This window comes from Vulpes lagopus, chromosome 5 (assembly GCF_018345385.1).
Source record: "Vulpes lagopus strain Blue_001 chromosome 5, ASM1834538v1, whole genome shotgun sequence".
NCBI classification, from domain to species: domain Eukaryota; kingdom Metazoa; phylum Chordata; class Mammalia; order Carnivora; family Canidae; genus Vulpes; species Vulpes lagopus.
Window position 1 is genome coordinate 73,140,339 of NC_054828.1, and position 14,477 is coordinate 73,154,815.

Sequence of the window (14,477 nt, forward strand, 5' to 3'; positions counted from 1 at the left end):
CTTTGCAGCTACAGGGTTATATCAGGTTTACAAAAAGGGATTTATTATAAGTTATAAACTGGAAGGGGGTTGGCTAGCTGAAGAAACTGACCCCCAAGATGCCACATCACAGAACCGGGCTGCTGAGGGGCCTGCTGGCTCCAGAAGCGGTCTGCTGAACTGGGAAGCCCTTGCTGCCACTAGCAGCAACAGAACCACATGACCCAGATGCCCATTTCCCTGCCCCTTTGCACACAGACCTTGGCTCCCCATCCAAGGCTCAAGGAAGTAGATCTAATGAGCAGAACTTGTTACATCAGAGCCTCAACTTCAAGGGAGCCTGGGATATAAGAGTTTCACATTCTCCAACCTCTGCACATTAGGAGTTGACCGATCTACTGTGTCTGCCACAGTGATTCTTAATTTTTTTTTTTTAAGATCTTACTTATTCACGAGAGACACACAGAGAGGCAGACACACAGGCAGAGGGAGAAGCAGGCTCCCTGAGGGGAGCCCAATGCAGGACTCAATCCCAGGACCCCGGGATCATGCCCTGAGCCAAAGACGGTTGCTCAACCGCTGAGCCACCCAGGTGCCCCTGATTCTTAATTCTAAGGGAAGTCTTCTGAAGGTACCTCTGACAGTTATAGGGAATGGAGAAGAAACTGACCCATCACAGTCAAGCAAACTCTGTGTACAGGATGTATATCAACCCAGGTGTACCCCATTAGTTCACACCACCTGCCTCCTGGGGTAAATGTGTTTACCAAGTACTATAAAATTGGTGTCAATTAACAAATGAGCAAATGAAATTGTAACACATGGATGTTACAGTGGGCTCAGATGTCTCCAGGTCCACAGCAAGCTTTCACACTCTAAACCTCTTTACCTGAGAACAGAGAACTAGCCCAGGAGAGATTCTGGGGTTAGGGCAGAAGTTTCATTTCATGTTCAGAGTGGGTATGTAGATCACAAAAAGTTCTAATGCAAGGTGTTATTCCCAGAAGATGACCCCAGATTCTGACATTCAGAATAGTACCCGATGCCAAGGAATCATCTGGGTATGTGTGAGCATGTTGGAGCTGGTGGAGAAGGGGAGAAAAACACACCGTATGTTAGCCCCATTGCTCAAAACAAAGTTGTGAGCTAGTACAAGGAAAATAAAAGCAGTATTTATGGTTCAAAACCCTGCATGGCTCCTCATGCCAATATAAACAATAGACCTCACAATCTGACCTCCCAAAGCAGCCGTCTAGGCTTCAAGAGCTGCAGCCCAATGGCTCCCAGAGGGCGAAGCTGTGATTATGCCAACATCCAGAAAGAGGAAGCTCTGGAAAGTTCCACTCTGCTTTGCTCCATGGGTGGGTTACAAAAGCAGATCCTGCCCCTCTCCACACCCAGTTATGTAGGAAGGACCAATAGCAGCACAGAAAGTGCTGCAGAACTGACCTGAAACACACCTCGTTTTCTCTCTTGGACTCCATGCCCTTATCCAAGTCCTCTGAACATGAGCCAATTACCTGTGATTTAATGTTTCTATGCAAGTTGTCTCCACGGGAGACCAAGTGCGAGTATATAAACCTCTCTCTCAATTTGACCAACTTGGAAGTGATTGTTCAAGTATCTTCTCCAGCTCTTAACCCCAGAGGGATCATTGTGGATAGGAATCCATTCATTTGGCAATTATTTACAAAGGCTATCTATGGGAGTGATACCAAGCAAAGTTCTGGGGTGGATGTAGAGAGGCAGATGCCCCCAGCGCCTGCTCAAGGAGAACACAATCTGGTTGAAAGATAATAGACAAAGCAGATCAAAAATATTAACACAACACAGCATTGGCAAGAGTGAGGCATGTGGGCACCCTGGGTCACTGTTGACAGGAATGTAACTTCCACAGCCTTTGGGGGAAGCAAATCGGCAGTGTGCACCAGCAGCCTTCCATGTGTTTTTCTTGATCCAACATCCTATCCCAGGAGAATTTATCCTAACAAAGTAACAAAAGATCATTACAAAGATTCAGATATAAAGATATTTGATGCAGCAATCTTAAGAGTAGCTAAAACCTGAATACAACTTCAAGATCCAACAATAGGGTTAAATAAGTATAAATGTACCTGGGATGCTGTATAACCATGAAAACCACAACTTTGGGGTCCCTGAGTGGCTCAATGGTTGAGCGTCTGCCTTTGGCTCAGGTCATGATCCTGGGGTCCTGGGATCGAGTCCCACATCGGGCTCCCTGCAGGGAGCCTGCTTCTCCCTCTGCCTATGTCTCTGCCTGACTCTGTGTCTCTCATGAATAAATAAATAAAATCTTAAAAAAAAAAAAAAAAAAAACAGAAAGAGAACCACGACTTTGAAAAAAAATATTTTAAAATGGGGACATGTCTATGTAAAGTAAAGCAGGTTGCAAAATTGTTATATAATGGGATTCCTTTCTTTTTAAAATATGCATGTCTGTCTAAGAAGGGCACTTGATGAGATGAGCTCTGGGTGTTACACTATATGTTGGCAAATTGAATTTAAATTTTAAAAATCTGAAAAAAAAATATGTATGTCTGCACACACACAAAAGACTAAAGGAAATACATCCAGCTGTGTTTTAGTTTCTAAGATAGGAGTTACTGGCTGGTGAAACTTGTCTACAGGAAGAAGTTTATGAGATTATTTTAATTTCCTTTCTATACACTGCTATGTCATCTAAATTTTCTTCTTTTTTTTTTTTTAAGACTTTGTTTATTCATGAGAGACACACAGAGAGAGGCAGAGACACAGGCCAAGGGAGAAACAGGCTCCCTACTGGGAGCCCGATGTGGGACTTGATCCCGAGAGTCCAGGATCACGCCCTGGGCCAAAGGCAGACGCTCAACTGCTGAGCCACAGAGGTGCCCCATCTAAATTTTCTATAATGTTTCTACTTTTGGAATCTGAAAAACAAAATTATAATATTTTTTAAAAGAACACGTGTATTTATTGAGGGTCTGCAAGACCTGTAGGAGATACTTAAACATTATCTTATTTAGCTCTCACAATAACCTTAAGGTTTTATACATCCATTACAGATGGCAAAACCAAGACTCCAGTAATTTCCCCAAAGCCCCAGAGCGTCAATGTAAAGATGTGAACTCAAGTGCTGTGTTTCTTTCTTCCTATTCTGCAGCTGTCCCAAGGTGCTGTTTGGGTAAATTACATATCAAATATATTAGGGGCACCTGGGGGGCTCAGCGGTTGAGCATCTGCCTTCAGCTCAGGGCAGGATCCCAGGTCCAGGGATGAGTCCTGCATTGGGCTCCCTCTGCCTAGGGCTCTGCCTTTCTCTCTCTCTCTCTCTCTCTCTCTCTCTCTCTCTCTCTCTCCTCTCTCTCTCATAAATAAATAAAATCTTTTTTTTAAAAATTGACCAAAGGAGGAAAAATCATTTCAATTAGCTCTCTGGATCACAGAACTTGTGCTGAGTAATGCAAAACTCCTGTCCTGTTACTTAAGCAGCTAATCTATGAGCAGCCCCTGCACTGCGGCTTCTTCCTGCAAAGGTTCAGCCTGTTTGCATCAACCTCTTCTAGGTACATCCATTAAGGCTCTGATGAGCAGTAGCTGCACTTAGCCTCAAGCCTGTCTTTCTAGAAGGAGGAGGTGGAGGATTCAGCTTTGGTCTCTGTAGAGAGGATTCTGCTCTGTCCCACCCCCATTCTGGGTGAGTCAGCAGACACAAAAGGTTTCTTGGCGTTCTTACAAATTTTACGACCTATGCAATAGATACTGGTGTGGAGAACAAAAGAAAAAGAAAAGAATTAAACTTCCTTATAACTTATAGCCCACTGAAGAGTACTTGAGACAAGCAGAGAGTAACATTCCTCTAGGAGCTCAACTGCTTCAATGTTAATACTTTGCTAGAGGTAAAAGGTAACCTTAGCTTGACATTAGCCAGACCTCCAGGATCCTGGAAGTCTCCTTTAACATAGAAAGATCACTTTGGAAACTTCCTTTATTTCTACCTACCCCCTTCCCAGGAAAATATGTTAGCAATCATCCTTCAAACATCTGGCCCACCATATACATCTGAAGGGTCTCATGACTAAGCATTTACTAGACAATAGTAAATGACCTCTTCCGAACAACAGCCCCTCAAGGTCCTGGAAACCTTCCCTCCAAATTCCTTAGAGACTTAGCTATCCCTAACCCCTTCCCACTCCTCACTACCCAGGGCAGCTCTCTCTGCCCAGGGGTCCTGTCCTTTTTTGCACTGAAAGCCTTAAGAATTCTTTCTTGACCTTTTGCTCCCAGACCCCAACATTTTCACCTCAGGTCCTATTACTGTTCCAACTTTACAGGTGACTTCCTGTAATGAAATTTCCTTAATGTAACTTAAAGCACCACGGGAAGTAGTGAATAACAAAAATGTGGTCACTGGCCTGGGGGAATTTACAGTCCAGTGGAACAAGAGCTATGCATATCAACCATGCGAAGATGACAGCCTGTGAGGCAAAGACCAGTCTGAGTGCTGAGTGGTAAATACCTCTGTTAAGTGCTGAGACCGGGGGGCGGGGGGGGGGGGGGTGTTCGTGGGGAGAGGATTTGATAGAAAAGAATAGAAAGCAAGATCCACTTTGAGCAGGGCAGGGTGGCAAGAACATAGAAGAACAGAAAACTTGGAAAAGGCAAGCATGAGCAGAAGCCTGGCCTGGCTGGGATGGGCACACGGTCAGATGCAGGAAGGGGGGGAAGCAGGTAGGTTTGAGCAAGGGAGTGACATTTCAGCACAATTAATCTGACACAAATGACAAACATGGGAGGCACTTGAGAGAGGCCTGCCAATTAAGAGTGTGCTGCTCACTGGATGGTCATGAAAAACAACTGCTCTCAATATGCTGACTTGTAACGATCACAAGACATGATGTTTGAGCAAAAAATAACATACAGAATAGTGTACATCTGTTTGGAAGTATGCCCATTAAATCCCCATTTAGGGGGAAATGATAGTGGAGAATACATGCCCATAATTGCATAAATATATAAGAAACTGATAAAACTGGATGCTTCCCAGGAAAAAAAGAAAAAAGGAAGACTGTGCGAGCACCAAGTGGGAAGGAGACTAGGATATGAATCCATGTACAAAAACAACAACAACAACAAAATTTTACTTTAAAAAATAATTTAAAAAAATAAAAATAAAAAATAATTCATTGCTTTTTTAAATGTTTTTAAGAATTACCCTGTCTTGAAACGAACTAGGGGTGGTGGAAGGGGAGGAGGGCGGGGGGTGGGGGTGAATGGGTGATGGGCACTGAGGGGGGCATTTGAGGGGATGAGCACTGGGTGTTATTCTGTATGTTGGCAAGTTGAACACCAATAAAAAATAAATTTATTATAAAAAAAAGAATTACCCTGTCTTTAGTAAATACATACTGTTTGAATAATTACATCACAATGTGGTTTTTTAAGATTTTAAGTGCACATTATAATAAGCCAAGCACATGAGGTGGGAAGGTGGAGCAAAGTACCCCAACTCCAGGTCCCTGAGCCCAGGTTTCCCACACTGTGGCTTTTAGGGGTTTTAGATGAGGAGCAGTGAGAGAGCCTACTCAGGTGACAGCATAAGTAGGGAACACTCACTCAGTGCTGTCCTCAGTTTTGGATGAAAACAAACAGATCTTCGGCACAAAACATAAGACTTCAAAGAAAATTCTAAGTACCTTTTGGCTGTACTTTTGGGACAGCCCCTCCCCCAAGACGCCCATACACGCAGGCACACACAGACATACACCCACACACATGTTCACTTTCCTCTACAGTGAGCTGCACTCTGGAGGACCCAGTTGCATTAGGCAGTGGAGCTCACCCCATGCCACGTGAACATGCCAGGTGCCCAGCATCCTCACACCCTTGCTCTTGGACTCCCACCATTTACCCCACCTTCTAGGCTCTCGCTCTCATAGCAGTGCCCGTCCTGCCAGCATCTGATCACACTCTAATGGCCCTATTTCACCTCTAAGACCTAAGCACACCCACAGTTTACCTGTAACAATCCTGACTTCTCTTCTTAACACAGATTCTCCTTAATCTATGCTTTCTCAGACCACCCTGGGAAATCTAGAACCTCTATACTACTGCAGCCTTCTGGGGAACAGCACTCCCAGCAGGCATTCTCAGGTCTCAAAATGAGGGGCCAGGACAAAAAACAGTTTCCTAAAAATGTAACAGGACTCAATAACTGTTTAAAAATGGATGGAAAGGGACAGCTGGGTGGCTCAGTGGTTGAGAAGCTGCTTTCGGCTCAGGTTGTGACCCTGGGGTCCTGGGATGTAGGGTCCCACATTGGGCTCCCTACAGGGGGCCTGCATCTCCCTCTGTGTCTCTGCCTCTCTCTCTGTGCGTCTCTCATGAATAAATAAATAAAATCTTTGAAATGGGTGGAAAATAGAAGTATTAGATGCACCTTCAAAATCTATGCAAAATCATCAAAATCTAGCCCCTTAAGACAACCCGCAGTAAATCATTACATAGGAGGATTTGTCTAAACCAGACCCTGACTTGGACCTGACAGTAGCCCACAGACTTTGCACACTCCCTTTGGATACTGCCGGCAACACTGCGGCTCAGGCTTGTGACCTGCACTTACACTTCATGGACCAGGCGTTGGCCTCTTCTCTCTGCTCCTCTTGCCTCCAACTCCAACTCCCAGTCTGGTTCTGCTTCTAGCTTCTCAGCACAGACTGCTATCACAGTGGGTCAGGAAGAGGGAGGGTCAAAGGAACCACCTGAGTGAATGAAACACCAACAGGTCCACTGACAACATCACAGAAGTCTACAAGAGAGGCCTGCTGAGCACTGAGATGGGATGCTTGGGAGGTAACTGGTACTTCAGGGGATGTGGGGGCTCTGGAATCAAGCAGACCTATGCTTAAATCCTGCTGGTTATGGTCAACTTCATGATACATTGATAAGAATAGGTAACATCTATTGCCCATTGTCTATTGCCCATTCCTCCTGAGCTCTTAACAGGCTTTATCTCATTTAATCCTCACAGAGACTCTTTAAGTTGAATATTCTCAGTGTGCCTATGTTACAGACAAAGAAACTGAGTGGGTAAAGAGGGAAGTAATTTGTCCAAGGACTTACAACTGTAGTGATAGAGCTATGATTAATATCCAGGTCAGACTCCAAAGTTTATGCCTTTAGTCAACTAAATTGGGTAACAGGGAAGAAGTCAGAAAATCAGCTTTGAGAATCCAGTCTATTCTCCTCATTAGAGAGCAATGGTCCCTTTCTGAGAAGCAATAGCCCAAAATCAGGAGCCAGAGTTTCTGGGTTCCAATCCTGGCTTTTCTACTTACAGGCTCTGTGACCTTGAGTAAGTTTGTGCCTCTCTGTGCCTCAGTTTCTCCTATGTAAAATGGAGACAATAATTGAATCTGCCTCACAGGTTGCCCTGGGATTAACTTATTACACCTACAGCACCTAGAACAATACTTGGTAAATGGTTGGCACTTATAATTCATCCTCTAACCAGAAGGTCCCTCCCTCCCCCTGAAATTACATATAGCAATGCTTTGTTGAAAGAGCAAGAGCTTTGGACTCAGAAAGACTTGGGTTCAAATTCTTCCTTTGCCACCTACTCGGTGGCCTTGGGCAAGCTACTTAACCTCTCTGAGCCTCAGTTTCCTCATCTATAACACAGACCCCATTGTACCCACATGGTAACAACTTTTGGAAAGAATGAAGAAGATAAGATATACAAGATATGCATATTGGTGCTTCTGGGCCACACAAAGAGGCAGAAGCAAGGTTGCTTATTCTAGCAAAGTCTTGCTCAGAAAGAAAAGCCAGACCTTTGGTATGGAGTTGGTGAAACATTAATCAGACTGCCTCTTTAGCTAGGTCTCTACCAAATGGCACTGCATGTTCTTGGCAATAAAAGCTCTTTGCATCCTGCTTATTAAGTCATAAAGCAAGGACACTAGATTTCAGTCACCTTCAGGGCACCTACTATGGGGAACTTAAGCTTTTAAAATATCACAGGCAGGGATCCCTGGGTGGCACAGCGGTTTGGCCCCTGCCTTTGGCCCAGGGCGCGATCCTGGAGACCCAGGATCGAATCCCACGTCGGGCTCCCGGTACATGGAGCCTGCTTCTCCCTCTGCCTGTGTCTCTGCCTCTCTCTCTCTCTCTCTCTCTCTGTGTGTGTGACTACCATAAAAAAAATAAAATAAAATATCACAGGCAAATGAGTATCACAGTTGGGGTTCAAGGCAACCTCAGAGTCAGAAGACCTAGGTTCTCCTGTGCCACTCTGGGCAAGATGACCTAACTTTTCCAGGCCTTTGTTACATCACTTAAAAACTGGGAAAACAGCATTCAGCCCCAGAGAGTTTTGTAAAGATTCAAGGACATAATATATAAGCTACAGTATTCTTTCCTGCTTTTCTTCTGTCAAAATGAATTAGACATGCTCTTCCCCTCCAAAGCTGATCCCTCCTCCTGTGCTCTGGTTCTCGCCTCCTCCTACCTTCTAAGAGATTTCCCTCCAGCAGCCACCTACCCTCCTCTGTATCTTTCAATCACTCCTTCTTCCAGCTCATTCTACTCATTCCTGTCAACAGTTGTATATGCCAGAGTCCCTCCTGCTAGAAGAAAAAGCACTCCCTCAAATGCAAATCTCAGAAATTTCTTGAAAAAATTAATCTCACCTGCTCTCTCCATTTCCTCATCTTTCCTTCTCAGTTCTTTCTGATCCATATTAGGCCCACACCACTCCACTCGAATGCTTTCATCCAAACCACCAAAAATCTCCCTCCAAGAGATAATCTTTAATTATCTGACCTTCCAGCAGCATTTACTCTCGTTGGCTATTCCCTCTTTGAAAACATTCTTCTTTTAGGGGCACCTGGGGGGGGGGGACTCAGTCAGTTAAGCATCTGACTCTTGGTTTTGACTCAAGTCATGATCTCAGAGTCCTGGGATTGAGGTCCCTGTAGGGCTCCCCACTCAATGAGGAGTCTGCTTGGGATTCTCTCTCTTCCTCTGACTGCTCCTGTCCTAACCTGCACACATGCTCACATTCTCTCTGTCCCTCTCTCTCTTGAAGTAAATAAATAAATCTTTAAAACATTCTTCCCTTTGGTTCAACAAGGTCTCATTCTTCTTATTATCCTCCTCCTTCTCAGGTTCATTTTTATTCTGCCTTGTTAGCATTTCTTTTTCTTCCTTAAATGTTGGTCTTTCTCAGGGACATTGCCTAGGTCCTCTTCTCTTCCCACATTAACTCTATCTCTGGGTAATCTCATTTACCACACCCCCTCCCCATTCAGCATCACTAGTAGAGTAACAACTCTACTTGGATATTCCACAGGCCTCTTGAATTCAGCATAAAAACTACAATCATGGGTTTCTGGTCCAGCATGTAAGACGTTTGCAAGTCTCCATCCTAACAACAGTGAAAAACTGAACAAACTAAAAACCCAACAACCATTCTTTCTTATTTTTTTTTTTAAGATTCCATCTATTTATTCATGAGAGACACAGAGAGAGAGAGGCAGAGACACAGGCAGAGGGAGAAGCAGACTCCATGCAGGGAGCCGGATGTGGGACTCGATCCTGGGACTCCAGGATCACGCCCTGGGCCAAAGGCAGGCACTAAACCGCTGAGCCACCCAGACTGCCCGTTAATATCTATATTTACTAGAGAAGTCAGGTCACAAGGCAAACTGCTGCCCTCACACCTGGAGACATCAACAGGAGGATACAGAGAACCGCAACTAGAGCAGAAACCTCATGAGTGTGGGACGCCTAGGTGGCTCAGCGGTTGAGCATCTGCCTTCAGCTCTCATCAATCAATAGAGGAAAAGAAGGAAAGAAGAAAGAAAGAAAGAAAGAAAGAAAGAAAGAAAGAAAGAAAGAAAGAAAGAAAGAAAGAAAGAAAGAAAAAGAAAAAAGAAAGAAAAGAAAAGAAAAGAAAAGAAAAGAAAAGAAAAGAAAAGAAAAGAAAAGAAAAGAAGAAAAGAAAGAAATCTCATGAGTGTAAAGGTAGGGAAACCTGAACCGTAACTGACCAAGTGTTGGAGGCTCAGTGTGGGTGAGTCTGAGAGAGAAAAAGTCTGGAGAGATTCAGCCCTGGGAGCGTCTCATACTTCTGAAAGTTTTACCTCCTGGGCTCTACCATATTTTCACAGTGAACATTGGAGAAAAATCCCCAAATGTTTCCAGCATGCAGAGAAGAAAGGGAACAATTTGAAATACTCCAAGCATTCTGTTCCTCTTAACAAGGTCTGCTCTTGGGAGAATCTATTAACCAGAGCCTAACTGACCTCTTTAGATAGATCTCTACCAAAAAGAGAGGGGAAAGACCCAACCGCAGCCCACTCTAGGCATCCTTCCCCATGTAAGGCAGGAAGGGGCCTTAAGAGCCTGCAGAAAGTTCATAGTCTAGAGGCACAGGCTCACTGAGACTAATTGCAGTCCTCCTCCCCTCACACCTTACCACTGTATTGGCACTATTTACAACAGTGCCATTTATCCAGTACATCATGCCTAGCTACAAAAAAGAAATTAAGAGACATACTAAAAGGCAAAAGAAGAAACAGAGCCAGCATCAGAACCAGATTCAGACATGGCAGGGATATTAGAATTACCAAACAGGGAATTTAAAACAATTATGATTAGTATGCTAAGGTCTCTAATGGATAAATAGACAGTATACAAGAACAGATGGGCAATGTAAGCAGAGAGATGGAAATTCTAAGAAAGAACCCAAGAGAAATGCTAGAAATCAAAAACACTATAATAACAGAAGTGAAAAGTCCTCTGATGGGCTCAGCAGTAGCCTAGACACAGCTGAGGAAAGAATCTCTGAGCTCAAGGATAAGAATTACATTCAATTCTCCTCAAGGGTTGCCTGAGCAGCTCAGTCAGTTAAGCATCTGCCTTCAGCTCAGGTCATGATCTTGGGGTCCCTGGGATTGAGCCCTGCATTGGGATCTCTGCTCGGTGGGGAGTCTGCTTCTCCCTCTGTGCTCTCTTTCCCTTTCTCACTCCCTCTCAAATAAACAAATACCAAAAAAAATTTTTTTTAAATTATCTTCAGAAACTGCAAGGAGGAAGAGAATGGAGTAAAATATTTTAAAAGTGTTCAAAGAAAAAGAAAAACCACCCTAGAATTCTGTACCCTGTGAAATTACTCTTCAAAACTATAGGAGAAATAAAGAGTTCTCAAACAAAAACTGAGGAAATTTATTGCTGGTAGATCTTTCTTGCAAGAAGTGTTAAAAGAAGTTCTTTAGAGAGAAGGAAGTTTATATAGGTCAGAAATGTGGATCTACATAAGGAAAGGAAGAGCTTCTGAAAAGGAATAAGTAAAGGTAAAATTAAAACTTTTATTTTTCTTATTCTTAGTTGATCTGACAGATAGTAAGTTGTTCAAAATAATAATAGTAATAATGCATTGAATGATGTAGCAGGAAGAAAATCAGTAAGGACATAGTTGAACTCAACAGCACCAACAATCAACTGGATATAATTGATATCTATAGGCCATTTCATTCCAAAATAGCAGATTACATATTCTTCTCAAGCTCATAGGAAGCATTCACCAAGACAGACCACATTCTGGGTTATAAAAAAAACACCTTAACAAATGTAAAAGAATAGAAATCATACAGTGTCTACTCTCGGACCACAATAAAATTAAACTAGAAACCAAAAACAGAGACCTGGAAAATCCCCAAATACTTGGAGATTAAACAACATACTTTTAGCTAACACATGTGTCAAAGAAGAGATCTGAAGCAAAATCTTACGATATTTTCAACTAAATGAAAATAAAAAAAACAACTTATTGAAATTTGTGGGATATAGTGAAAGCAGTGCTTAGAAAGAAATTTATGGCATTAAATGCATATATCTAAAAAGAAGAAAGATCTAAAATCAATCACCTAGGCTTTCCAAACTGAGCTTGGCAGAATGGCTCCTGCAAAGATGGACGTGAAGAAGATGTCCTGCCATCAACAAGACAGTGATCACAGAACACACCATCAACATTTACAAGATTACCCATTGAGTGAGTTTCAAGAAGCATGCCCTTGGGCTCTCAAAGAGATTCAGAAATTTCCCATGAAGGAGATAGGAACTCCAGATGTGCACATTGACACCAGGCTCAACAAAGCTGTCTGGGCCAAAGGAATAAAGAATGTTCCATACCGTATCCATGTGTGGTCATCCAGAAAATGTAACAAGAATGAAGATTCACCAAACAAGCTCTATACATTGGTTACCCATATATCTGTCACCACTTTCAAAAATCTACAGGTAATGTGGATGAGAACTAACAGCTAATTGTCAAATAAAGATATAAAACTGAAAGAAATAAAAAGTAATCAAATCAACCATCTAAGCTTTCACTAGCAAACTAGCAAAAAGAAAAGAAAATTAAATCTGAGGTAAGCAGAAGAAAGGAAATAATAAGAATTAGAGCAGAAAGCAATAAAACTGAAAAGAGTACATTAATCAAAAAGCCAATGAGGGGCCCCTGGGTGGCTCAGTCTGTTAAGTGTCTGCCTTCAGCTCAGGTCATGATCTCAGGGTCCTGGGATTGGGCATTGGGCTCCTTGCTCAGCAGGGAGCCTGCTTCTCCCTCTGCCTGTCTGCTGCCCCCCCGGTTTGTGCTCTCTTTCTCTTTCTGTCAAATAAATAAATAAAATATTTATTTAAAAAAAAAAAGCCAATGAAACCAAAAGCTGGTTCTTTGATAATGCCAATAAATTTAAAAGGAGAAATAATACAAATTACTAATATAAAAAATGAAATGGGGACATCACTACAGAGCCTAAACATCAAAAGGATAATAAAAGAATTCTACAAGGAACTTCACGCCCACAAATTTGATAACCTAGATGAAATGGACCAATTCCTTGAAAGACACAATCTGCCAAAACTCACCAGGAAGAGAGATAGACAATCTGAGTAGGCCTATATCTGTTAATAATTGAATCAATAATTAATAAGCTTCCAAAACAGAAAGCACTAGGCCCAGATGGGTTCACTGATGAATTCTACTAAACATTTAAGGAGAAATTGTACCAGTTCTATGTAATCTCTTTCAGAAGATAGAAACAAAAGAAATACTACTTCCTAACCTATTCCATGAGGCCAGTATTACCCTAATACCAAAACTGGACGAAGGCATTACAAGAAAAAGAAAAAAAAACTACAGATCAATATCTCTCATGAACATAGATGCAAAAATCCTCAACAGTACATTAGTAAATCAAATCCAAATGTATGAAAAGAATTGTATACTATGACCAAGTGAGATTTATCCCACATATACAAAGCTGATTCAACATTTGAAAAATCAATTAATGTCATCCATCAAATCAACAGGCTAATAAAGAAAAATCCTTATCAATAAATGCAGAAAAAGTATTTGACAAAGTCCAACATTCATTCATGATAAAAACTCTCAGTGAAATAGGTAGGAATAGAGAGGAACTTCCTCGACTTGATAAAGAACACCTACCAAAAAGCTGTAGCTAACATCGTACTTAATGATGAGAGACTAGAAGCTTTCCACTGAGATCAGGAAAAAGGGAAGGTGTCCCCTCTCACACTGCTTTCCAACATCATATTGGAATAGCTAATGCAATAAAACAAGCTAAGGAAATAAATGATATACAGATTGGAAAGAAAGAAATAAAACTGTGTCCATAGATGACATGATCATCTATGTAGAAAATTCTAAAGAAGTAACAAAAAACCTCCGAGAACTAATAAGTGATTATAGCAAGGTTGCCAGATACAACTTTAACATACAAAAGTCAGTGGCTTTCCTATGTACCTGCAATAAACAAGATAAATTTGAAATTAAAAGTATAATACTATTTAAATAGCATCCCCCCAAAATGAAATACTTAAGTATAAGGGATCCCTGGGTGGCGCAGCGGTTTAGCACCTGCCTTTGGCCCAGGGCGCGATCCTGGAGACTCAGGATCGAATCCCACGTCAGGCTCCCAGTGCATGGAGCCTGTTTCTCCCTCTGCCTGTGTCTCTGCCTCTCTCTCTCTCTCTCTGTGACTATCATAAATAAATATATAAAAAAATACCTTTAAAAATAAAAATAAAAAAAATACTTAAGTATAAATCTAACAAAATATATATAAGATCTACATGAGTAAAACTACAAAACTCTGATGTGAGAAATCAAAGAGCTAAATAAATGGAGAGATGTTCCACATTTGTGAACAAGAAGATTGAATATTGTCAAGTTGGCAGTTCTTCCCCATTTGATATGTAGATTCATGCAATCCCAGTCAAAATCTCAACAAATTGTTTTGTGGATAGCAACAAACTGATATGAAAGCTTATCTGGAGAGAGACTAAGAATAACCAACACAGTATTGAAGGAGAAGAACAATGTTGGAGGACTGACACTACCCAACTTCAAGACTTACTATAAAGCTACAGTAATCAAAAGTAATGCCAATTTTAGAGTAATCAAAATCTGTTCC